This window comes from Salvelinus namaycush, unplaced genomic scaffold, assembly GCF_016432855.1.
Source record: "Salvelinus namaycush isolate Seneca unplaced genomic scaffold, SaNama_1.0 Scaffold55, whole genome shotgun sequence".
In the NCBI taxonomy this organism is placed as follows: domain Eukaryota; kingdom Metazoa; phylum Chordata; class Actinopteri; order Salmoniformes; family Salmonidae; genus Salvelinus; species Salvelinus namaycush.
In genome coordinates, this window is record NW_024061253.1 from 455,001 (window position 1) to 482,901 (window position 27,901).

Sequence of the window (27,901 nt, forward strand, 5' to 3'; positions counted from 1 at the left end):
TAAGACTCTACCCAGGGATTATTGTAAAGTGTGTAGAGAAATTAAATGTATGGTGTTATTTTAGTAAAGTGAATGAAAGTAAAGCACTCGGCTCTAACAGTCCATTTCACCTGGGACAGCTACGTGACAGTTCAATCATACAAAATGGTGCTAACTGGGCCGTAGGCAAATCAAATTCCAAAACATATTGTCCATATATCATATTATACGATTCGTATATCGTAGTTATTTTACCATTTGTAAAAATGTTAATGTATCATAGTTGTAAATCATCTTTCAGAATATCAGAACATTTGTTGATTTCTAAATGACAATGATCTCCTGCTTCCTGTGTAGTTTGGTATGAAACCACTGAACAGACTTTACATTGTTATTATGAACTGAATTCAGTAACAGCAGAATAATATCAGACCTGTTGAACAAAGCAACACACTAGAATGAGAGAAATTATTAAAAGAGAAAGTGAGACATTATTATTCTTTATAATATTACTCTTATCTTATTGGTATTATTATTATTAGTTATCTATTAATTAAATCACCTGACTGTTTGGATGTATCTGTTAGTACATGTTTTATTTCTAAGAGATAATTAATAAAATAGAACAATGGACCTTCAATAATTAGTTGTCACTGTGTTAACCACAACCAACATGTTGGATCTCTGTTTAGTTGTCACTGTGTTAACCACAACCAACATGTTGGATCTCTGTTTAGTTGTCACTGTGTTAACCACAACCAACATGTTGGATCTCTGTTTAGTTGTCACTGTGTTAACCACAACCAACATGCTGGATCTCTGTTTAGTTGTCACTGTGTTAACCACAACCAACATGCTGGATCTCTGTTTAGTTGTCACTGTGTTAACCACAACCAACATGTTGGGTCTCTGTTTAGGGGTCAGTGCTCTAAAATGAGTCTCTCTGGGGAGAGAGAGGAGGGGGGCCCTGCCTCTAAAATGAGTCTCTCTGGGGAGAGAGAGGACGGGAGCCCTGCCTCTAAAATGAGTATCTCTGGGGAACATGGCACCAAATCTAAGAGGTGAGATGACAATTTTTTAAAGATTTAATGAAGAGTTTATATCCAAAACACTATATCCACCATCTTTTCACAATTGTGTTTTTTCATCAGAAATGAAGGCTTAAGGGTCTGTAAAATATTACTGTTCTAAGATTTTAAATGTATAGATGTTAGTATTTTACTGAGAACATCACAGCTTGATGAAACACATATTGTTGCATTCTCTAGATTCTCCCATTTCATTTGCGCTATAGAGCCCCACTCATAATACCCATAACACCTAGCGGTCAAACAGGGAAATGGTTCCAATAGTTTTATAGAGCCCCACAGTGGAGGTGTCATAATACCCATAACACCTAGCGGTCAAACAGGGAAATGGTTCCAATAGTTTTATAGAGCCCCACAGTGGAGGTGTCATAATACCCATAACACCTAGCAGTCAAACAGGGAAATGGTTCCAATAAAAAACATGAGCTGGCGCACACCCATATTTTATTTATGTGGAGGTTCTGACTAACGGCTAATAAACTATAAGATATAAAACATAAATAGAGTCCTACACTCCATATATAAACTCCATATATAAACTCCATATATAAACTCCCAGTAATTTATTGGGTAAATAACCAACGTTTCGTTATCACTGTGCCTTCTTCAGGGTGATGTCATGAATACTTGAACCAGGTTATGTAGACAAACAGTGTAATTAGTGCAACCAATGACAATAGTGAGGGGTGTGTCATAATGATTAAGTTAATTAGAATGAATTGATGAAACTGTTAACAAAACAATAGTTTATGGCATATTGAATATATCAGGCTGTTGCTATCACATGGAAACATAATTGAATATTGTACATAACATTAGCATCAACATACATTATTGTTTAATTCAATTTCACATATTTAATTGTTTCCTATTTAATGTAATGTTTTGGTTCAACCTTAATGCATAATAAACATCATCAACAGGGGAACATACTGGATCTGATAAGATGTAGAAAGAATATATACATTTAAAAGAGAGAATTGTTCATAAGAAGGTCCTGACATCAACGTCAATATTCAGACCACTAGGGGTCAATGTTTTTAGACAGGATATCCTGTCTCCCTCTGTAGTAGTAGGATCTCCATGTTACCTCCTCTCCTTGGTAGAGCAACATGCTCAATGTGTATTTGAGGGAGGAGATGGGATGGTTAACTTCCACAAAGTGAGCTGCTACTGGATAGTCAGTGTTCTGACACCTGATTGAGCTGTGGTGTTCAGCTATGTGTTGTTTTACATGTCTTTTTGTTTGTCCTACGTAGGCTTTTCCACATGAACAGGTGATGAGATAGATTACTCCCTTGGTCTTGCATGAGATGATCCCCCCAACAGGGATGTTTCTACCTGTATGTGGGTGTCTGAAGAAGGATGTTTTTATAGTGATATTGCTCTGTGCGCATGAGCCACGTTCGTAGTTCCCTTTTGGAATGGGTGTCAAAAGTGTCTGAGTGGATCAGGGGGCAGGTCAGATCTCACCAAACTATCTCCTATAGTGTCTGAGTGGGGTCAGGGGGCAGGTCAGATCTCACCAAGATATCTCCTATAGTGTCTGAGTGGGGTCAGGGGGCAGGTCAGATCTCACCAAGATATCTCCTATAGTGTCTGAGTGGGGTCAGGGGGCAGGTCAGATCTCACCAAGATATCTCCTAAAGTGTCTGAGTGGGGTCAGGGGGCAGGTCGGATCTCACCAAGATATCTCCTATAGTGTCTGAGTGGGGTCAGGGGGCAGGTCAGATCTCACCAAGCTATCTCCTATAGTGTCTGAGTGGGGTCAGGGGGCAGGTCAGATCTCACCAAGATATCTCCTATAGTGTCTGAGTGGCTCAGGGGGCAGGTCAGATCTCACCAAGATATCTCCTATAGTGTCTGAGTGGGGTCAGGGGGCAGGTCAGATCTCACCAAGATATCTCCTATAGTGTCTGAGTGGGGTCAGGGGGCAGGTCAGATCTCACCAAGATATCTCCTATAGTGTCTGAGTGGGGTCAGGGAGCAGGTCAGATCTCACCAAGATATCTCCTATAGTGTCTGAGTGGGGTCAGGGGGCAGGTCAGATCTCACCAAGATATCTCCTATAGTGTCTGAGTGGCTCAGGGGGCAGGTCAGATCTCACCAAGATATCTCCTATAGTGTCTGAGTGGGGTCAGGGGGCAGGTCAGATCTCACCAAGATATCTCCTATAGTGTCTGAGTGGGGTCAGGGGGCAGGTCAGATCTCACCAAGATATCTCCTATAGTGTCTGAGTGGGGTCAGGGGGCAGGTCAGATCTCACCAAGATATCTCCTATAGTGTCTGAGTGGGGTCAGGGGGCAGGTCAGATCTCACCAAGATATCTCCTATAGTGTCTGAGTAGCTCAGGGGGCAGGTCAGATCTCACCAAGATATCTCCTATAGTGTCTGAGTGGGGTCAGGGGGCAGGTCAGATCTCACCAAGATATCTCCTATAGTGTCTGAGTGGGGTCAGGGGGCAGGTCAGATCTCACCAAGATATCTCCTATAGTGTCTGAGTGGGGTCAGGGGGCAGGTCAGATCTCACCAAGATATCTCCTATAGTGTCTGAGTGGGGTCAGGGGGCAGGTCAGATCTCACCAAGATATCTCCTATAGTGTCTGAGTAGCTCAGGGGGCACGTCAGATCTCACCAAGATATCTCCTATAGTGTCTGAGTGGGGTCAGGGGGCAGGTCAGATCTCACCAAGATATCTCCTATAGTGTCTGAGTAGCTCAGGGGGCAGGTCAGATCTCACCAAGATATCTCCTATAGTGTCTGAGTGGGGTCAGGGGGCAGGTCAGATCTCACCAAGATATCTCCTATAGTGTCTGAGTAGCTCAGGGGGCAGGTCAGATCTCACCAAGATATCTCCTATAGTGTCTGAGTGGGGTCAGGGGGCAGGTCAGATCTCACCAAGATATCTCCTATAGTGTCTGAGTGGGGTCAGGGGGCAGGTCAGATCTCACCAAGATATCTCCTATAGTGTCTGAGTGGGGTCAGGGGGCAGGTCAGACCTCACCAAGATATCTCCTATAGTGTCTGAGTAGCTCAGGGGGCAGGTCAGATCTCACCAAGATATCTCCTATAGTGTCTGAGTGGGGTCAGGGGGCAGGTCAGATCTCACCAAGATATCTCCTATAGTGTCTGAGTGGGGTCAGGGGGCAGGTCAGATCTCACCAAGATATCTCCTATAGTGTCTGAGTGGGGTCAGGGGGCAGGTCAGATCTCACCAAGATATCTCCTATAGTGTCTGAGTGGGGTCAGGGGGCAGGTCAGATCTCACCAAGATATCTCCTATAGTGTCTGAGTGGGGTCAGGGGGCAGGTCAGATCTCACCAAGATATCTCCTATAGTGTCTGAGTGGGGTCAGAGGGCAGGTCAGATCTCACCAAGATATCTCCTATAGTGTCTGAGTGGGGTCAGGGGGCAGGTCAGATCTCACCAAGATATCTCCTATAGTGTCTGAGTGGGGTCAGGGGGCAGGTCAGATCTCACCAAGATATCTCCTATAGTGTCTGAGTGGGGTCAGGGGGCAGGTCAGATCTCACCAAGATATCTCCTATAGTGTCTGAGTGGGGTCAGGGGCAGGTCAGATCTCACCAAGATATCTCCTATAGTGTCTGAGTAGCTCAGGGGGCAGGTCAGATCTCACCAAGCTATCTCCTATAGTGTCTGAGTGGGGTCAGGGGGCAGGTCAGATCTCACCAGGATATCTCCTATAGTGTCTGAGTGGGGTCAGGGGGCAGGTCAGATCTCACCAAGATATCTCCTATAGTGTCTGAGTGGGGTCAGGGGGCAGGTCAGATCTCACCAAGATATCTCCTATAGTGTCTGAGTGGGGTCAGGGGGCAGGTCAGATCTCACCAAGATATCTCCTATAGTGTCTGAGTGGGGTCAGGGGGCAGGTCAGATCTCACCAAGATATCTCCTATAGTGTCTGAGTGGGGTCAGGGGGCAGGTCAGATCTCACCAAGATATCTCCTATATTGTCTGAGTAGCTCAGGGGGCAGGTCAGATCTCACCAAGCTATCTCCTATAGTGTCTGAGTGGGGTCAGGGGGCAGGTCAGATCTCACCAAGATATCTCCTATAGTGTCTGAGTGGGGTCAGGGGGCAGGTCAGATCTCACCAAGATATCTCCTATAGTGTCTGAGTGGGGTCAGGGGGCAGGTCAGATCTCACCAAGATATCTCCTATAGTGTCTGAGTGGGGTCAGGGGGCAGGTCAGATCTCACCAAGATATCTCCTATAGTGTCTGAGTGGGGTCAGGGGGCAGGTCAGATCTCACCAAGATATCTCCTATAGTGTCTGAGTGGGGTCAGGGGGCAGGTCAGATCTCACCAAGATATCTCCTATAGTGTCTGAGTGGGGTCAGGGGGCAGGTCAGATCTCACCAAGATATCTCCTATAGTGTCTGAGTGGGGTCAGGGGGCAGGTCAGATCTCACCAAGATATCTCCTATAGTGTCTGAGTGGGGTCAGGGGGCAGGTCAGATCTCACCAAGATATCTCCTATAGTGTCTGAGTAGCTCAGGGGGCAGGTCAGATCTCACCAAACTATCTCCTATAGTGTCTGAGTGGGGTCAGGGGGCAGGTCAGATCTCACCAAGATATCTCCTATAGTGTCTGAGTGGGGTCAGGGGGCAGGTCAGATCTCACCAAGATATCTCCTATAGTGTCTGAGTGGGGTCAGGGGGCAGGTCAGATCTCACCAAGATATCTCCTATAGTGTCTGAGTGGCTCAGGGGGCAGGTCAGATCTCACCAAGATATCTCCTATAGTGTCTGAGTAGCTCAGGGGGCAGGTCAGATCTCACCAAGGTATCTCCTATAGTGTCTGAGTGGCTCAGGGGGCAGGTCAGATCTCACCAAGATATCTCCTATAGTGTCTGAGTGGGGTCAGGGGGCAGGTCAGATCTCACCAAGATATCTCCTATAGTGTCTGAGTAGCTCAGGGGGCAGGTCAGATCTCACCAAGATATCTCCTATAGTGTCTGAGTGGGGTCAGGGGGCAGGTCAGATCTCACCAAGATATCTCCTATAGTGTCTGAGTGGGGTCAGGGGGCAGGTCAGATCTCACCAAGATATCTCATATAGTGTCTGAGTGGGGTCAGGGGGCAGGTCAGATCTCACCAAGATATCTCCTATAGTGTCTGAGTGGGGTCAGGGGGCAGGTCATATCTCACCAAGATATCTCCTATAGTGTCTGAGTGGCTCAGGGGGCAGGTCAGATCTCACCAAGATATCTCCTATAGTGTCTGAGTGGGGTCAGGGGGCAGGTCAGATCTCACCAAGATATCTCCTATAGTGTCTGAGTGGGCTCAGGGGGCAGGTCAGATCTCACCAAGATATCTCCTATAGTGTCTGAGTGGGGTCAGGGGGCAGGTCAGATCTCACCAAGATATCTCCTATAGTGTCTGAGTGGGGTCAGGGGGCAGGTCAGATCTCACCAAGATATCTCCTATAGTGTCTGAGTAGCTCAGGGGGCAGGTCAGATCTCACCAAGATATCTCCTATAGTGTCTGAGTGGGGTCAGGGGGCAGGTCAGATCTCACCAAGATATCTCCTATAGTGTCTGAGTGGCTCCCCCTGAGGCTCCCCCTGCAGGTCAGAAATATTGCGACCACGCTTACAGACCACCAGTGGGGGTTCCTTGAAGAGGTGTGCGGTTGTTTTGTCTGATTGCAGAATATGCCGGTGCTTTTTCAGGATTGCTTTCAGTTTTTCCCAATACTTGGTGTACCTGGTGCAAAAGACGGTAGAAACACTTAAAATAAGGGATGTGTTTCATGTAGGAACATTTTGTCATCAAAGTCTGTCTTTCTCTGGATTTCTCTGAATTGGACCACACACCCTCTCCACTGAATTGTCTGGCTAGTGATTGCTTTGCAATGCTTGCAGTTTGCCACTGATTCCTTCCAAACCACTCATTCCAAACCACTCATTCCAAACCACTCATTCCAAACCACTCATTCCAAACCACTCAATCCAAACCACTCATTCCAAACCACTCATTCCAAACCACTCATTCCAAACCACTCATTCCAAACCACTCATTCCAAACCACTCATTCCAAACCACTCATTCCAAACCACTCATTATCAGCTAAGATTTTGAACGTATGATATTGACATGATCAGTCCAATCAAAGCTACGGTAGATATAACGTGATTTGACGTCATTTTAACTGTGGCCAATGACCTTGAGCCTTTTGGATGGACACTTCTAATGTAACTCTATGGCAGCACCCAATGGGTTTGAATTTTCCAGCTCTCACTGTAGATTTTGCGGTGACGTAGTGTCTCAATGAGTGACAGAACACTGAGCCAATCAAGTCGCAACAACAGAACATTACCAACCCCTACACTCAGTATTTCCCGCTGGCTGCCTCACCACCACAGAAAGCACTGAGCTGGGCTGCAACACCTGCATGTTGGAGCTGCCTTCCCCCTCCACCACAGAAAGCACTGAGCTGAAACACCTGCATGTTGGAGCTGCCTTCCCCCTCCACCACAGAAAGCACTGAGGCTGAAACACCTGCATGTTGGAGCTGCCTTCCCCCTCCACCACAGAAAGCACTGAGGCTGAAACACCTGCATGTTGGAGCTGCCTTCCCCCTCCACCACAGAAAGCACTGAGCTGAAACACCTGCATGTTGGAGCTGCCTTCCCCCTCCACCACAGAAAGCACTGAGCTGGGCTGAAACACCTGCATGTTGGAGCTGCCTTCCCCCTCCACCACAGAAAGCACTGAGGCTGAAACACCTGCATGTTGGAGCTGGCTGCCCCACCACCACAGAAAGCACTGAGCTAGGCTGAAACACCTGTATGTTGAAGCTGGCTGCCCCACCACCACAGAAAGCACTGAGCTGGGCTGAAACACCTGTATGTTGAAGCTGGCTGCCCCACCACCACAGAAAGCACTGAGCTGGGCTGAAACACCTGCATGTTGGAGCTGGCTTCCCCCTCCACCACAGAAAGCACTGAGGCTGAAACACCTGCATGTTGGAGCTGGCTTCCCCCTCCACCACAGAAAGCACTGAGGCTGAAACACCTGCATGTTGGAGCTGCCTTTTCCCTCCACCACAGAAAGCACTGAGCTGGGCTGAAAGACCTGCATGTTGGAGCTGCCTTCCCCCTCCACCACAGAAAGCACTGAGCTGGGCTGAAACACCTGCATGTTGGAGCTGCCTTCCCCCTCCACCACAGAAAGCACTGAGCTGGGCTGAAACACCTGCATGTTGGAGCTGCCTTCCCCCTCCACCACAGAAAGCACTGAGCTGGGCTGAAACACCTGCATGTTGGAGCTGCCTTCCCCCTCCACCCCAGAAAGCACTGAGGCTGAAACACCTGCATGTTGGAGCTGCCTTCCCCCTCCACCACAGAAAGCACTGAGCTGGGCTGAAACACCTGCATGTTGGAGCTGCCTTCCCCCTCCACCACAGAAAGCACTGAGGCTGAAACACCTGCATGTTGGAGCTGCCTTCCCCCTCCACCACAGAAAGCACTGAACTAGGCTGAAACACCTGCATGTTGGAGCTGCCTTCCCCCTCCACCACAGAAAGCACTGAGGCTGAAACACCTGCATGTTGGAGCTGCCTTCCCCCTCCACCACAGAAAGCACTGAGCTGAAACACCTGCATGTTGGAGCTGCCTTCCCCCTCCACCACAGAAAGCACTGAGGCTGTAACACCTGCATGTTGGAGCTGCCTTCCCCCTCCACCACAGAAAGCACTGAGCTGGGCTGAAACACCTGCATGTTGGAGCTGCCTTCCCCCTCCACCACAGAAAGCACTGAGCTGGGCTGAAACACCTACATGTTGGAGCTGTCTTCCCCCTCCACCACAGAAAGCACTGAGGCTGAAACACCTGCATGTTGGAGCTGCCTTCCCCCTCCACCACAGAAAGCACTGAGGCTGAAACACCTGCATGTTGGAGCTGCCTTCCCCCTCCACCACAGAAAGCACTGAGCTGAAACACCTGCATGTTGGAGCTGCCTTCCCCCTCCACCACAGAAAGCACTGAGCTGAAACACCTGCATGTTGGAGCTGCCTTCCCCCTCCACCACAGAAAGCACTGAGCTGAAACACCTGCATGCTGGAGCTGCTTTACTCAAGAAAACAAAAAAGAGACCATGTTTGTCTACGGCTTTATTATAATTTGTTTCTACATTGTTTGCAACCGAATACATGACACGTATTAATGCCAAAATAACATGCAAATCGGTTAACAACAAAAAAGCAGAACAGGTAGGGCTCTGCGGTTGATACAAGATGGCATTCAGACGTCTTTGTCATTCGTCTTGTCGTGTCCCATGTATATAGCTTATTATATATTTTTCTTCACATATCTTTTTTTATATTATAAAATACTCTCCTGCAACCCGCCTCACCCAATGTGGTGTGGATCAGCTTTTTTCTAAAGTATTTTTCTTTACCTCTGAACAGAAATCCCCCAACAGATGCTAGCCAGCTAACTAGCTACTAGCTAGTAGTCAGCTAACCACTGCTAGCGGTCATCAGCTACCTTTAGCTCGGAAAGCGCTCACCAGTTTGTACAACGCGATTCAAACCAGAACATACCGGACCTATTTTTCTCTCCATATCCCCGGATTCCTACCGCAAACTCTGAACCTTTTTCACCTGGATCATCGCAGCTATCTAGCTGCTATTCGAGTGTCTACTCCTGGCTAACGTCTCTGTCACGAAGCAAGCACCAAATAGCCTGGAGCTAGCCCATGCTAGGCCCATCTCCCGGCTAGCTGAAGAGGTCCATCAGCCACTCCTGGGCTACAATACCTATTTTGCCAACTGGCCTGGACCCCTTTTACTGAACCCCGCCGATCCTTCACAACTGGAATACCAACGTAATCTGCTCGAGGTAGTTACTCAACTTGCTCCTACGTCCCTGGAATGCCCATCTGCTAGCCTGCTAGCCGCGGCCCGCTAGCTGTCTAGAGCATATCGGACTGTTAGCTAATAGGTCCATCGGACAATTTCTCGGGCCACTATTCCTATTTTGCCAAACGGCCTGGGCCCCTTTTACTACACGAAGCCCTGCTTATCCATCACGACTGGACTACCAACGTAATCTGCCCGAGGGTTTATTTCCAACAGGCCCCTCCGTCGCGACTTCCCCTGAACGCCCATCTGCTAGCCTGCTTGCAGCGGCCCGCTAGCTGTCTAGAGCATATTGGACTGCTAGCTGAATAGATCCATTTGACCCCTCTGCTACACGGAACCCTACTAATCCATAACGACTGGTCTATCGACGGAACCGCACGAGGAGGCTAAAACAGACTTTCCTCCGTCGCAACGTCCTTCTAAGGCCCTTCTGCTAGCGTACTAGCCCCGGGCTGCTATCTGTCTGAATCGCCGTGTCTCCAGCCAGCCCAACCACTCACTGGACCCCTATGATCACTCGGCTACGCATGCCTCTCCCTAATGTCAATATGCCTTGTCCATCACTGTTCTGGTTGGTGATTATTGTTTTATTTCAATGTAGAGCATCTAGCCCTGCTCAATATGCCTTGTCCATTACTGTCCTGGTTAGTGACTACTGTCTTATTTCACTGTAGACCATCTAGCCCTGCTCAATATGCCTCAACCAAATATTTAGTTCCACCTCCCACATATGTGATGACATCACCTGGTTTAAATGTTTCTAGAGACAATATCTCTCTCATCATCACTCACTGCCTAGGTTTACGCCCAATGTACTCACATCCTACCATACCTTTGTCTGCACATTATGCCTTGAATCTTTTCTATCGCGCCCAGAAACCTGCTCCTTTTACTCTCTTTTCCAAACGTACTAGACGACCAGTTCTTATAGCCTTTAGCCGTACCCTTATCCTACTCCTCCTCTGTTCCTCTAGTGATGTAGAGGTTAATCCAGGCCCTGCAGTGCCTAGCTCCACTCCTATTCCCCAGGTGCTCTCATCTGTTGACTTCTGTAAGCGTAAAAGCCTTGGTTTCAAGCATTTTAACATTAGAAGCCTCCTCCCTAAGTTTGTTTTATTCACTGTTTTAGCACACTCTGCCAACCCAGATGTCTTAGCCATGTCTGAATCCTGGCTTAGGAAGACCACCAAAAACCCTGAAATTTCCATCCATAACTATAACATTTTCCGCCAAGATAGAACTGCCAAAGGGGGCAGAGTTGCAATCTACTGCAGAGATAGCCTGCAGAGTTCTGTCTTACTATCCAGGTCTGTACACAAACAATTCAAGCTTCTACTTTTAAAAATTCACCTTTCCAGAAACAAGTCTCTCACCATTACCGCATGCTATAGACCACCCTCTGCCCCCAGCTGTGCCCTGGACACCATATATGAATTGATTGCCCCCATATATCTTCAGAGCTCTTGCTGCTAGGTGACCTAAACTGGGACATGCTTAATTATTAACACCCCCGCCATCCTACAATCTAAACTTGATGCCCTCAATCTCACACAAATTATCAATGAACCTACCAGGTACAACACCAAATCCGTAAAGACGGCACCCTCATAGATATCATCCTAACCAACTTGCCCTCCAAATACACCTCTGCTGTTTTCAAACAAGATCTCAGCGATCACTGCCTCATTGCCTGCATCCGCCACGGGTCTGCGGTCAAACGACCACCCCTCATCACTGTCAAACGCTCCCTAAAATACTTCAGCGAGCAGGCCTTTCTAATCGACCTGGCCGGGGTATCCTGGAATGATATTGACCTCATCCTGCCAGTAGAGGATGCCTGGTTATTCTTTAAAAGCGCCTTCCTCACCATCTTAAATAAGCATGATCCAGTCAAAAAATGTAGAACCAGGGACAGATAATGCCCTTGGTTCACTCCAGACCTGACTGCCCTTGACCAGCACAAAAACATCCTGTGGCTTGCATTAGCATCGAATAGCCCACGTGATATGCAACTTTTCAGGGAAGTTAGGAACCAATATACACAGGCAGTTAGGGGAGCTAAGGCTAGCTTTTTTAAACAGATATTTGCATTCTGTAGCACAAACTCAAAAAAGTTCTGGGACACTGTAAAGTCCATGGAGAATAAGAGCACCTCCTCCCAGCTGCCCACTGCACTGAGGCTAGGAAACACTGTCACCACCGATAAATCCACGATAATTGAGAAATTCAAATCAAGCATTTTTCTACGGCTGGCCATGCTTTCCACCTGGCTACCCCTACCCCGGTCACTTGCCCGGCACCCCCCACAGCAACTCGCACAAGCCTCTCCCATTTCTCCTTCACCCAAATCCAGTCAGCTGATGTTCTGAAAGAGCTGCAAAATCTGGACCCCTACAAATCAGCCGGGCTAGACAGTCTGGACCCTCTCTTTCTAAAATGACCTGCCGAAATTGTTGCATCCCCTATTACTAGCCTGTTGAACCTCTCTTTCGTGTCGTCTGAGATCCCCAAAGATTGGAAAGCTGCCGCGATCATCCCCCTCTTCACAAGGGGAGACACTCTAGACCCAAACTGCTACAGACCTATATCTATCCTACCCTGCCTTTCTAAGGTCTTCGAGAGCCAAGTTAACAAACAGATTACCGACTATTTCGAATCCCACCGTAACTTCTTCACTATGCAGTGGGTGAGCTGGTCATGGGTGCACCTCAGCCACGCTCATGGTCCCAAATGATATCATAACCATCGATAAGAGACATTACAGTGCAGCCGTATTCATCGACCTGGCCAAGGCTTTCGACTCTGTCAATCACCACATTCTTATCGGCAGACTATACAGCCGTTGATTCTCAAATGACTGCCTCGCCTGGTTCACCAACTACTTCTCTGATAGAGTTCTGTGTGTCAAATCGGGGGTGCTGTTGTCTGGACCTCTGGCAGTCTCTATGGGGGTGCCACAGGGTTCAATTCTCGGGCCGACTCTCTTCTCTGTATACATCAATGATGTCACTCTTGCTGCAGGTGATTCTCTGATCCACCTCTACGCAGATGACACCATTCTGTATACTTCTGGCCCTTCTATGGACACTGTGTTAACTTCTTAGCGCTGGGGTCAGGTTTTTTTTTTTAAATAACGTGCCCAACGTAAATAGACATTTTCTCTGGCCCAGATCATAGAATATGCATATAATTTACAGATTAGGATAGAAAACACTCCAAAGTTTCAACCAGATTCCTTTTCCAATGGCTTCCTCAGGCTGTGACCAGGCTTTAGACATAGTTTCAGGCTTTTATTTTGAAAAATTAACGATCTCTCAAAAGTAGTCCGGTCTCCTCTGAATGTTTCCTGTGTGCGAGAGAGGGACACCCCATTTTCCTTTTGTCTCTTAATGAATAGGTAATGGTCCGGTTGAAATATTATCGATTATGTTTGTTAAAAACAACCTGAGGATTGACATTTGACATGTTTCTATGACCATTACGGATACTTTTTGGAATTTGTCGAACGAAACACGGCTTTGGTTTTCTGAACATAATGCGCAACCCAAATGGAGTTTTTTTGTGATAAAAGTAATATTTATCGAACAAAAATAACATTTGTTGTGTAACTGGGAGTCTCGTGAGTGGAAACATCCGAAGATTATCAAAGGTAAGCGATTAATTGTATTGCTTTTCTGACTTTCGTGACCTTGCTAATTTGGGGCTAGCTGTTGTAGCATTGAAAGCTACACTCACAAAAGCTTGGATTTCTTTCGCTGTAAAATATATTTTCAAAATCTGACACGATAGGTGGATTAACAACAAGCTAAGCTGTGTTTTGGTATATTTCACTTGTGATTGCATGATTATAAATATTTTTAGTAATATTTTTCCATTTGGCGCCCTGCAATTCTAGCAGTTGTTCAGGAAAGTGATCCCGTAAAAGGGAACCGTAGCGCAGAGAGGTTAACTAACCTCCAGACGAGCTTCAATGCCATACAACTCTCCTTCTGTTGCCTCCAACTGCTCTTAAATGCAAGTAAAACTAAATGCATGCTCTTCAACCGATCGCTGCCCGCACCTGCCTGCCGTCCAGCATCACTACTCTGGAAGGTTCTGACTTAAAATATGTGGACAACTACAAATACCTAGGTGTCTGGTTAGACTGTAAACTCTCCTTCCAGACTGACATTAACTTCTTATGGCTGCAGGGGCAGTATTGAGTAGCTTGGATGAAAGGTGCACAGAGGTGCCCATAGTAAACTGCCTGCTCCTCAGTCCCAGTTGCTAATATATGCATATTATTATTCATAGTGGATAGAAAACACTCTGAAGTTTCTAAAACTGTTTGAATTATGTCTGTGAGTATAACAGAACTCATATGGCAGGCAAAAACCTGAGAAGTTGAATCCTGTTTGAATTTTTTCTGAGGTGGCAGATTTTCAACCAAGCTCTCATTGAAATTACAGCGAGATATTGATGAGTTTTCACTTCCTACGGCTTCCACTAGATGTCAACAGTCAATAGAACTTTGTCTGATGACTCTAATGTGAAGGGGGGCCGAAGGAGACAGGAATTAGTCACCACTGCCACGAGCCGACCATGCTTTCACATGCGCGTTCACATGAGGAGGACCTCCGTTCCACCGCTCTTCTGAAGTCAATCTAATTCTCCGGTTGGAACGTTATTCAAGATGTATATTAACAACATTCTAAAGACTGATTCAGTACATCGTTTGACATGTTTCTACTGACTGTTACGGAACTTTTGGACATTTCGTCACGTTATAGTGGACGCGCTTTGTGACTTTGGAATTGTTTACCAAACGCGCTAACCAAAGTAGTTAATTGGACATAAATAACGGACATTATCGAACAAATCAAGCATTTATTGTGGACCTGGGATTCCTAGGACTGCATTCTGATGAAGTTCATCAAAGGTAAGGAAACATTTATCATGTATTTTCTGGTTTCTGTTGACCCCAACATGGCGGCTAATTTGGCTATTGTTCTGAGCTCCGTCTCAGATTATTGCATGATTTGCTTTGAACTTTGAAGTTTTTTGGAAATCTGACACAGCGGTTGCATTAAGGAGAGGTATATCTATAATTCCCTGTGTATAACTTGTATTATCATCTACATTTATGATGAGTATTTCTGTTGAAACAATGTGGCTATGCAAAATCACTTGATGTTTTTGGAACTAGTGAATGTAACGCGCCAATGTAAACTCAGATTTTTTGTTATAAATATGAACTTTATCAAACAAAACATGCATGTATTGTGTAATATGAAGTCCTATGAGTGTCATCCGATGAAGATAATCAAAGGTTAGTGATTCATTTTACCTCTTACAGCTGATGAGGTTATTATACCTGCTGGTACCTCTTACAGCCCATGAGGTTGGTATACCTGCTGGTACCTCTTACAGCTGATGAGGTTATTATACCTGCTGGTACCTCTTACAGCCCATGAGGTTATTATACCTGCTGGTACCTCTTACAGCCCATGAGGTTATTATACCTGCTGGTACCTCTTACAGCTGATGAGGTTATTATACCTGCTGGTAACTCTTACAGCTCATGAGGTTATTATACCTGCTGGTACCTCTTACAGCCCATGAGGTTATTATACCTGCTGGTACCTCTTACAGCCCATGAGGGTAGTATACCTGCTGGTACCTCTTACAGCCCATGAGGTTATTATACCTGCTGGTACCTCTTACAGCCCATGAGGTTATTATACCTGCTGGTACCTCTTACAGCCCATGAGGTTATTATACCTGCCGGTACCTCTTACAGCCCATGAGGTTATTATACCTGCTGGTACCTCTTACAGCCCATGAGGTTATTATACCTGCCGGTACCTCTTACAGCTCATGAGGTTATTATACCTGCTGGTACCTCTTACAGTTGATGAGGTTATTATACCTGCTGGTACCTCTTACAGCCCATGAGGTTATTATACCTGCTGGTACCTCTTACAGCCCATGAGGTTATTATACCTGCTGGTACCTCTTACAGCCCATGAGGTTATTATACCTGCTGGTACCTCTTACAGCTGATGAGGTTATTATACCTGCTGGTACCTCTTACAGCTCATGAGGTTATTATACCTGCTGGTACCTCTTACAGCCCATGAGGTTATTATACCTGCTGGTACCTCTTACAGCCCATGAGGTTAGTATACCTGCTGGTACCTCTTACAGCCCATGAGGTTATTATACCTGCTGGTACCTCTTACAGCCCATGAGGTTATTATACCTGCTGGTACCTCTTACAGCCCATGAGGTTATTATACCTGCTGGTACCTCTTACAGCCCATGAGGTTATTATACCTGCTGGTACCTCTTACAGCCCATGAGGTTATTATACCTGCTGGTACCTCTTACAGCCCATGAGGTTATTATACCTGCTGGTACCTCTTACAGCCCATCAGGTTATTATACCTGCTGGTACCTCTTACAGCCCATGAGGTTATTATACCTGCTGGTACCTCTTACAGCCCATGAGGTTATTATACCTGCTGGTACCTCTTACAGCCCATGAGGTTATTATACCTGCTGGTACCTCTTACAGCCCATGAGGTTATTATACCTGCTGGTACCTCTTACAGCCCACGAGGTTATTATACCTGCTGGTACCTCTTACAGCCCATCAGGTTATTATACCTGCTGGTACCTCTTACAGCTCATGAGGTCCTAAATATCTGCCACTAGATAGGACACAATATTACTAATGTAACCCACTGTAAAGACTGGGTTTAGTTGATTGTGTTGCACTGCTCATGTCCGCATTCTGGAACTTTCCGCGTCCCCGTACAGAACTGTTCGCGTCCACGTACGGTGTGGCGCCAAGCATATTGTCCAGTTCCACTCAGAGTGGGCTGAGGTGATCTTGGGGAATAACGACGGAGTTCACTACAGTGTTGAGACACCGAAGTTTATTGTTCAATTTTCTTTTTTCTTTACGGTCAGGGACAGTATGAGTGTAGTCAGATCCTTTTCACTCTCTATTCTTGTTTGTGGTTCACCGTCATCATCCTCGAGGCGAGGGACTGACGAATGACCTGCTAAATAGCCAAGCTAGTCAGTACAGCTTGTTAATTAACTTATAATTGGTCCCAATCCCGGATCCGGGAGCACCCCCCACAGTAAAAAAGCTGACTAGCATAGCCTAGCATAGCGTCACAAGTAAATACTAGCATCTAAATATCATTAAATCACAAGTCCAAGACACCAGATGAAAGATACACATCTTGTGAATCCAGCCATCATTTCTGATTTTTAAAATGTTTTACAGGGAAGACACAATATGTAAATCTATTAGAAAACCACGATAGCAAAAGACACAACTTTTTTTTCCCACCATTTTTTTCCTGCATAGGTAGCTATCACAATTTCGACCAAATAAAGATATATATAGCCACTAACCAAGAAACAACTTCATCAGATGACAGTCTGATAACATATTTATTGTATAGCATATGTTTTTTTAGAAAAATGTGCATATTTCAGGTATAAATCACAGTTCTACATTGCAGCTGCAATCTGAAATAGAGCCGAAGCAGCCAGAATAATTACAGAGACCAACGTCAAATACCGAAATACTCATCATAAAACATTTCTGAAAAATACACAGCGTACAGCAAATGAAAGACCAACATCTTGTGAATCCAGCCAATATTTCAGATTTTTTAAGTGTTTTACAGCGAAAACACAATTTAGCATTATATTAGCTTACCACAATATCCGGAAACACAAGCCGTTTACCAGTAGCAAAGGTTAGCGATCGTAACAATCCAGCAAAAGATATATAATTTTTGACTAACCTTGATATACTTCATCAGATGACAGTCCTGTAACATCATATTACACAATGCATATAGGTTTTGTTCGAAAATGTGCATATTTAGCAGCACAAATCGTGGTTTACAATGTGATTAGTAGCAACATTTCACGCAATCTGGCCGGCGCCATCTTGGAGAGGCACCTAATCTAATCGATAACTAATCGTAAACTTGACTGAAAAATACAGGTTGGACAGCAAATGAAAGACACATTAGTTCTTAATGCAACCGCTGTGTTAGATTTTTTAAATTAACGTTACTCGACATTCAGCGTGCGTTACAGCGAGACCATGCCTAAATCAATGGCGGACTAATAATTTTACATCTTTCCACAGATATACGAATTAACATCATAAATAGCTCTTACTTTTGGATGATCTTCCATCAGAATCTTGGGCAAGTGGTCCTTTGTCCAGAACAATCGTCTTTTGGTTGAAAGATGTCCTCTACTCCTGTAGAAATTAGCTGCTAACGCCGATGTACCGGAGAGGTGCCCAACTCGTGATAACGCCTGACAAAGAAACTCCAGAAAATCGCAATAAACTGCTATAAACTGCTATAAGTCGGTTTAAATTAACTACCTTATGAAGTTTTTAAGACAAAAAACAAATTAAATCAGAGCCGGAGATATAGAACTGCTAAACCGAAAGCTTTTGAAGACGCCATGCCGGTTTCCCTCATGCGTCAGGCGCCTCGTCGAAAAGGTCGGTACTTCCGTTCCAAGAGGTTTTATACTCCCCCAGATGGTGCTATCCGCTCCATTCAAAGTCTCACCGCTTACTGACATCTAGGGGAAGGCGTATGCAGTGCATGTAGCCCCATAGCTTATAAGGGAATTTATAAACCGACCCTGGAACAGAGACCTCAATTTCAGAAATCTCACTTCTTGACAGGAAGTGAGCTGCAGAATGAGTTCTGTTTCACTCAGAGAAATAATTCAAACGGTTTTAGAAACTAGAGAGTGTTTTCTATCCAATAGTAATAATAATATGCATATTGTACGAGCAAGAATTGAGTACAAGAATTGAGTACAAGAATTGAGTACGAGGCAGTTTAATCTGGGAACGAAAAATCTTCAAAGTGTAAACAGCACCCCCTATTGAGAAAAGGTTTTAACCTATCCACTCTACCAGCAGCATCCTCATTTATCCTAGCTACCACTACATCATCACCAGCTGCCTGCATTTCTTGTGGACCAATGGAGCTCCCCGGTTGTTTCTTCTACATGTTAAATCCAATTTTACAGTTAATACTACTACTAGCACACACTGATCAAACGTTAAGCATTATCTGGTCATGGTTAACCATATTTGTTTTCAGAAAAAGGTGTACAACCTAAACAAAACACATTTCCCTGTCCTCTTTTTCAAGATGTGGCTGATTTAAACAGCCAGAAGAGATTTTTTAATTAAGAAATAACACTTTTCTTGACAACTTATTGTTTCTGAATGGCTGCTGGGTAATGTGATATGCATCGAAGTCTTTGTCTGTAGGCATCGATTCGAGCGAATGCTGCACAGTTTCACTGAGTTGCAAACCAAATGGACAGGTTTAGCTCATTGATTTGTAGATCTGACGCAGTTGCTACCTCAGATTATGATCCAAGCAGGTGTCACAAATTAGTTATGTAGTAGCCACAGAAGGCCACATGGAAGAGCAAGAGAGACATAATGTTTTTTGCCTTAAAAACCCTAAACCTAACAATCAATAAATGTATTTATAAAGCCCTTTTTAGAAACTCTAACCCTTCGTATGACCTATATTAGCCTTAACCCTTAAACCTAATTCTGGGGTAGGGTAGCCTAGAACACTTTTAGAAACTAATTTAGTACAAATATTATGTTACTAAATACAATTATAGTACTAAATAGCACTTCAATTATTTTGTTAATCAAAAATTTTGTTAATCAAAAAAAGCATTTAGCTTTTTTAAATGTATTATTATATTTATTATTGCAAGGCAGAACACTTGATAAACAAGATACATTGGTTTAATTTTCAAATGTGGTTTGAACTGGTTTGAAATTGGCGTGGGATAGGTGGGGCAGGTTTGAGATCTAAGGAATTAACCAGAAAAATACACTTAATTTCTCAGCTGCCTCACCAATGTCTGTACGTGAATTAATACCTTTTAAATGCTAAATATTTCCAATAGATGGTAGCATAAGACCACGAAGTTATAGGCTACAAGCAGCAATATGATTGACATAAAATAGCATGCATCCACAGACTATATGTCCCATGATTTTCTAAAATGGTCACTCATTACTTTAGTTAGCTATATATCTTGTATTAGGGCTGTGTTGCTTTTGGGAGAGCAAAGAAATAGTGACTATAGCAGGTATTGAACCCCAGGTAAATTATCACTAGTCAGAGCCTCAACCTTAGTATACATTCATTATAAAAAACATCTTAATATCTGATATTGTGAGTAAACAACCTCGGAATAGAAAAGACAAGAGTGCGTCTTCCAGCCCACCAATAAATTACATAATTCAACCCTCCCGGTTAGTAAATTTACCTCAACATTTCTGAAAATGGATATATAGCGTTTTGGACCGAAACTCTTGTTTCCCCATCTGAGCTCAGAGTAGATGAGAGATGTAATGTTTGTCTCTGTTGTGTTGAAGTCCAATTAAGCAGGAGAGACCAGCCTCCCCTGTACCCAGCTCTGTGTCCATGAAGAGTGACCAGTCTATGGGTCATCCTATAAGGTTTAGATAGGGAGACTTTTCTACTGAACAAAGGTAAGAAGAACTCATGGGTCATGGTCAGTGAGTTAAACAACACTGTCTCTAGTCATTTCTCCTCTCCCATTTTCCCATTTTATTTTGGTTGTTTTCATAATCCATAGGCTAATCATTTTGTCAATTTTCACAGTCCTGAAACAATATTAAACAAACACAACATTCCCTCCGTGTGTGTGTGTGTACTCCCTGGACGAAGAGATATAATCTCTATCCTGATAGCCTAGTCAGTTTTACCCCTACCTACATGTACATATTACCTCAATTACCTCAATTACCTAAACTACCTGGTAGACCTGCACATTGACATTGGCTATTTTGTAAATGACATCACCGAAGTCGAGGATCGGTAGGATGGTCAGTTTTACGAGGGTATGTTTGGCAGCATGAGTGAAGGATGCTTTGTTGCGAAATAGGAAGCCAATTCTAGATTTAATTTTGGATTGGAGATGCTTAATGTGAGTCTGGAAGGAACGTTTACAGTCTAGTCAGGTATTTGTAGTTGTCCACATATTCTAAGTCAGAACCGTCCAGAGTAGTGATGCTGGACGGGCGGGCGGGTGCGGGCAGCGTTCGGTTGAAGAGCATGCATTTAGTTTTACTTGTATTTAAGAGCAGTTGGAGGCCACAGAAGGAGATTGAAATAGGACTATAGCCTACTGTATTATAATTTAATCAGGTCGGTTTTTATTTGAATCATCATTTCATACATAATTTTATACGTTGCACATTTCTATCAACTTTAAAGACTTGGCAACTTTGTATTTGTAGTCAACTTTGTTCTGAAGTTATCGGTGGTCACAGAGAGACTAATAAACCATGTGATTCAATGTTTAGTTGAGATATTCTGTGTATAAGTGATGCGGGAAGGTAAAAAAGCATTTAACAACTCACTCAGCTGTTCTACTAGTTGTCTAGCGATGCACTTAGCTGTTCCACGTTAATAACAATGGTTTTGGGAAACAGATTAGATATTTAACGATGCTCCTACAAGGTTTTAATGGTGAACTTAGCTTAAGATGCTTTTGGGAGGCCCTGAATGAAAACATCTGCTAAATTAAAAAATACATGTTTTACATACAGGTCTTATATTACAGTATTTAATATTTAATTTATCATTTGTACAGTTCTTTATTAAACATGTAGTTCTTTGTTACATTTGACTGTACTGATTTCTCTGAGAGTGAGGCAGATTTATATTATTACTGTGTAAAACCTAGCAGTACTACTGATTTCTCTGAGAGTGAGGCAGATATATATTATTACTGTGTAAAACCTAGCAGGACTACTGATTTCTCTGAGAGTGAGGCTGATATATATTATTACTGTGTGAAACCTAGCAGTACTACTGATTTCTCTGAGAGTGAGGCAGATATATATTATCACTGTGTAAAACCTAGCAGTACTACTGATTTCTCTGAGAGTGAGGCAGATATATATTATTACTGTGTAAAACCTAGCAGTACTACTGATTTCTCTGAGAGTGAGGCAGATATATATTATTACTGTGTTAAACCTAGCAGTACTACTGATTTCTCTGAGAGTGAGGCAGATATATATTAGTACTGTCTAAAACCTAGCAGTACTACTGATTTCTCTGAGAGTGAGGCAGATATATATTATTACTGTGTGAAACCTAGCAGTACTACTGATTTCTCTGAGAGTGAGGCAGATATATATTATTACTGTGTTAAACCTAGCAGTACTACTGATTTCTCTGAGAGTGAGGCAGATATATATTATTACTGTGTAAAACCTAGCAGTACTACTGATTTCTCTGAGAGTGAGGCAGATATATATTATTACTGTGTAAAACCTAGCAGTACTACTGATTTCTCTGAGAGTGAGGCAGATATATATTATTACTGTGTAAAACCTAGCAGTACTACTGATTTCTCTGAGAGTGAGGCAGATATATAGCATTTTGCAAAAAAACATGATTATTTGTCCCTCTGAAATGAAAACATCAAGTGATAGATTTTTTAACAAGCACATGTATAAATACATGTCTGTCATTGAACAACTCAATGCCATGATTAGATAGTGAAAAAAACACACCAATCTCTTTCAGAATGTCTTTAAACAATAACATGTAATTTACCAACATTTCTGAAAATGGATATATAGCTTTTTGGAATGAAACTCTTCTTATGTTTCCCATCAGAGCTCAGAGTAGATGAGAGATGTAATGTTTGTCTCTATTGTGTTGAAGACCAATCAAGCAGGAGAGACCAGCCTCCCCTGTACCCAGCTGTGTGTCCATGAAGAGTGACCAGTCTATGGGTCTACCTATACTGTTTAGAAAGGGAGACTTTTCTACTGAACAAAGGTAAGAAGAACAAATGGGTCATGGTCAGTGAGATTAACAACACTGTCTCTAGTCATTTCTCCTCTCCCATTTTCCCATTTCTTTTGGTTGTTTTCATAATCCATAGACTAATCCCTTTGTCCATTTCCATAGTCCTAAAACAATATTAAACAAACACAACATTCTCTCCCTGTGTGGCTGTGGCTGTGGCTGTGGCTGTGGGTGTGTGTGTGTGTGTGTGTGTGTGTGTGTGTGTGTGTGTGTGTGTGTGTGTGTGTGTGTGTGTGTGTGTGTGTGTGTGTGTGTGTGTGTGTGTGTGTGTGTGTGTGTGTGTGTGTGTGTGTGTGTCTCTGTGTGTGTGTGTGTGTGTGTGTCTCTGTGTGTGTGTGTGCTCTCCCTGGATGAGGAGATGTAATCTCATGTTTTGTCCACAGAAACCAACAGGAGAGATCAGAGTCAGAGATTCTCAGTGGTCAGTCTTCCCAGAGTCATCAAACAGACCTGGCCTCCATATTCAGTGTATGTGGTCCTGTTATGTACATTTGTTTTTGTTTACCTCATGTAAAGTTGATCTGTCAATCATTAATTAATGTGTTAATGAGAAAGCATTTCTTCTCTTGCTTAACTTATTTACTTTATTTATTTCAGTTGCTTGAAGAGAAAATTATGACATTTGTAAAGAACGAGCTGAAGATGTTCAAGAGGATTCTTAGTCCAGAACTCCCAGAAGGCTTTGAGAGTCAGAAGCAGGATAAGGAAGTGGTGGATGCTGAAGATGAGAAGCAGGAGAGCAGTGCCAGAGAGGGGGCTCTGAAGATCACACTGCACGTCCTGAGGAAAATGAACCAGAAGGAGCTTGCTGACACACTGGAGAAATGTAAGACCTGTCTGCCTCATGTTGAATGCTGTTTTATAACATTTAAAAGCTACAGCTAAAGTACAGCTAAAGTAGCTGTGTAACTCAATGATATTGTAGCAGCCTTAACACAACACCTAGTGACCTCATCAAGTAGCAGCAGGAAGGTGTTGTGGTGATTCATTTAGAGAGAGAGGGAGAACATTAATAATACCATCAATAATACCAATAATAATGTAATCAGTCACAGCAGTTTGTAATGCATTATGAAAACATTTACAGATTTATACAGTCAGTTAAGGAAATGAATAATTATAATTTAAAACTTTATAACAGTCCTACAATACTGTAGGCATTAAAACAGATGTAATATTAATATCCTCTGTGTTATTTCTTCATTCAGGTGAGCTTGCTGTGATTTGCCAACGTGAACTCAAATCTAATCTAAAGAAGAAGTTTCAATGTGTATTTGAGGGGATCACTAAACAAGGAAACCCAACACTTCTCAATAAGATCTACACAGAGCTCTACATCACAGAGGGTGGAACAGGAGAGGTCAATAATGAACATGAGCTGAGACAGATTGAGACAACAACCAGGAAACAAGCAAGACCAGAGACTGCAATCAAATGTAACGACATCTTCAAACCCTTAACTGGACAAGACAAACTTATCAGAACGGTGCTGACAAAGGGAGTTGCTGGCATTGGAAAAACAGTCTCTGTGCAGAGGTTTATTCTGGACTGGGCTGAAGGAAAAGCAAATCAGGATGTCCAATTTGTATTTTCATTCCCTTTCCGGGAGCTGAATTTGATGAAAGAGGACAAACACACTTTCATTGAACTTCTCAATCACTTCTCAATGGAAACCAAACAATCAGGAATCTCCAACTACGACAAGTACAAAGTTCTGTTCATCTTTGATGGTCTGGATGAGTGCCGACTGCCCCTAGACTTCGAGAATAACAAGATCTGTTGGGACGTCACAGAGTCAACCTCAGTGGATGTTCTGCTGACAAATCTCATCAAGGGAAATCTGCTTCCTTCTGCTCTCCTCTGGATAACTACCCGACCTGCAGCAGCCAATAAGTTCCCTTCAGGGTGTGTTGACCAGGTGACAGAGGTACGAGGGTTCAATGACCCACAGAAGGAGGAGTACTTCAGGAAGAGATTTAATGATGAGGACCTGGCCAGCAGAATCATCTCACACATAAAGACATCAAGGAGCCTCCACATCATGTGCCACATTCCAGTCTTCTGTTGGATTTCTGCAACAGTCCTTGAACACATGCTGAAACATAAGAGAGAAGAGATGCCCAAGACTCTGACTGAGATGTACACACACCTTGTGGTGTTTCATACCAAACAGAAGAATGAAAAGTATCTTGGGAAAGAAGAGACGGGTCCAAACTGGAATAAAGAGAGCATTCTGTCACTGGGAAAACTGGCTTTTCAACAGCTTGTGAATGGCAATCTGATTTTCTATGAGGAAGACCTGAAAGAGGCTGGCATTGATGTCAATGAAGCCTCAGTGTACTCAGGATTGTGCACACAGATCTTTAAAGAGGAATGTGGGCTGTACCAGGACAAGGTGTACTGCTTTGTTCATCTGAGCATTCAGGAGTTTCTGGCTGCTGTATATGTGTTCCTCTCATTCATCAACAACAATGAGAATCTAATGGCCAAACCTCAATCAACATCCAGGAACCTTTCTGTGCTGTTCAGAGACAAGCCTGAAGTTACTTTCTACAAGAGTGCTGTGGATAAAGCCTTACAAAGTGAGACAGGAAACCTGGACCTTTTCCTCCGCTTCCTTCTGGGCCTCTCACTGGAGTCCAATCAGAAGCACTTACGAGGTCTACTGACAAAGACAAGAAGCAGCTCACAGAGCCATGAAGAAACAGTCAAGTACATCAAGGAGAAGATCAGGGAGAATCCCTCTCCAGAGAGGTGCATCAATCTGTTCCACTGTCTGAATGAACTGAATGACCATTCTCTAGTGGAGGAGATCCAAAGCTACCTGAGATCAGGAAGTCTCTCAAAACCCAAACTGTCACCTGCACAGTGGTCAGCTCTGGTCTTTGTGTTGCTGACTTCAGAAAAGGAGCTGGATGTGTTTGACCTGAAGAAATACTCCAGATCAGAGGAAGGTCTTCTGAGGCTGCTGCCAGTGGTCAAAGCCTCCAGAGCTGTTCTGTGAGTAAATAAAAATGACATATAAGAACTAATCATCAGGAAGAAATATTAAGTTTAGAGAAAAAATATGCATAATGATGTGTATAATATTATATTGAAAAACATATTGAATAAATGCATTGATTTTCACATTAGTGTAGCATTATGACCATACAATTCTAGGAGATGGAAGATGAATCTATATGTTGTTTGAGAGAATAAACCAAATGCATCTGCCATTGTCCTTCTACACTACTGGTGTTAAATTAACAGTGTGTTTATGAAGTCATGATGATCTCTGTCAGGCTGTCAGGCTGTGGAGTCACAGAGGAAGGCTGTGCTTCTCTGGTCTCAGCTCTGAGGTCAAACCCCTCACACCTGAGAGAGCTGGATCTGAGTAACAATGACCTGAAGGATTCAGGAGTGAAGCTGCTCTCTGCTGGACTGGGGAATCCCCACTGTAAACTGGAGACTCTGAGGTCAGTATTCCTGTAGTTGGTCAACAAGTGATAACTGTTCACCAGATCCACATGTGTTTACCAGACACACATAGTCCACACCATATGTGTTTGGACAGTGAAGCTTACAGTTTTACATTTGGTGCTATGCTCCAGCATTTTGGATTTGAGATATAATGTTTCATATTAGGTGACAGTACAGAATGTCAACTTCTATTTAAGGGAATTCATACATATATTTTACCGTTTAGATATGAATAGTGAATAATGATGAATAACAAAGTTATAGAGGCACAAATATCAGTATAAATGCTAATCTCCCCTGTTATTGGTAATGGTGAGAGGTTAGCATGTTTTGTTGTAGCCTCTGTTATTGGTAATGGTGAGAGGTTAGCATGTTTTGTTGTAGTCTCTGTTATTGGTAATGGTGAGAGGTTAGCATGTTTTGTTGTAGTCTCTGTTATTGGTAATGGTGAGAGGTTAGCATTTTTGTTGTAGTATCTGTTATTGGTAATGGTGAGAGGTTAGCATGTTTTGTTGTAGCCTCTGTTATTGGTAATGGTGAGAGGTTAGCATTTTTGTTGTAGTATCTGTTATTGGTAATGGTGAGAGGTTAGCATGTTTTGTTGTAGCCTCTGTTATTGGTAATGGTGAGAGGTTAGCATGTTTTGGTGTAGCCTCTGTTATTGGTAATGGTGAGAGGTTAGCATTTTTGTTGTAGTATCTGTTATTGGTAATGGTGAGAGGTTAGCATGTTTTGTTGTAGCCTCTGTTATTGGTAATGGTGAGAGGTTAGCATTTTTGTTGTAGTATCTGTTATTGGTAATGGTGAGAGGTTAGCATGTTTTGTTGTAGCCTCTGTTATTGGTAATGGTGACAGGTTAGCATGTTTTGTTGTAGCCTCTTTTATTGGTAATGGGGAGAGGTTAGCATTTTTGTTGTAGTATCTGTTATTGGTAATGGTGAGAGGTTAGCATGTTTTGTTGTAGCCTCTGTTATTGGTAATGGTGAGAGGTTAGCATGTTTTGTTGTAGCCTCTGTTATTGGTAATGGTGAGAGGTTAGCATGTTTTGTTGTAGCCTATGTTATTGGTAATGGTGAGAGGTTAGCATGTTTTGTTGTAGCCTCTGTTATTGGTAATGGTGAGAGGTTAGCATGTTTTGTTGTAGCCTCTGTTATTGGTAATGGTGAGAGGTTAGTATGTTTTGTTGTAGCCTCTGTTATTGGTAATGGTGAGAGGTTAGTATGTTTTGTTGTAGCCTCTGTTATTGGTAATGGTGAGAGGTTAGCATGTTTTGTTGTAACCTCTGTTATTGGTAATGGTGAGAGGTTAACATGTTTTGTTGTAGTCTCTGTTATTGGTAATGGTGAGAGGTTAGCATGTTTTGTTGTAGCCTCTGTTATTGGTAATGGTGAGAGGTTAGCATGTTTTGTTGTAGTCTCTGTTATTGGTAATGGTGAGAGGTTAACATGTTTTGTTGTAGCCTCTGTTATTGGTAATGTTGAGAGGTTTGCGTGTTTTGTTGTAGCCTCTGTTATTGGTAATGGTGAGAGGTTAGCATGTTTTGTTGTAGCCTCTGT

General features: G+C 43.5%; 1 long non-coding RNA gene across 2 annotated transcripts in view; it reads left to right on the forward strand.

Moving 5' to 3' along the window:
* The window catches only part of LOC120041823, a 23,408-nt gene extending 92 nt beyond the window's left edge, over positions 1 to 23,316 (forward strand). The window contains exons 2-5 of one of the 2 annotated variants that reach the window (XR_005475954.1): positions 897 to 1,040; positions 20,408 to 20,524; positions 22,737 to 22,853; positions 23,267 to 23,316. This is a non-coding gene — a long non-coding RNA (uncharacterized LOC120041823). The remainder of the gene's footprint in view (positions 1 to 896; positions 1,041 to 20,407; positions 20,525 to 22,736; positions 22,854 to 23,266) is intronic. The other variant, XR_005475953.1, reaches the window with a different exon arrangement.
* The last annotated feature ends 4,585 nt before the right edge of the window (positions 23,317 to 27,901 follow it).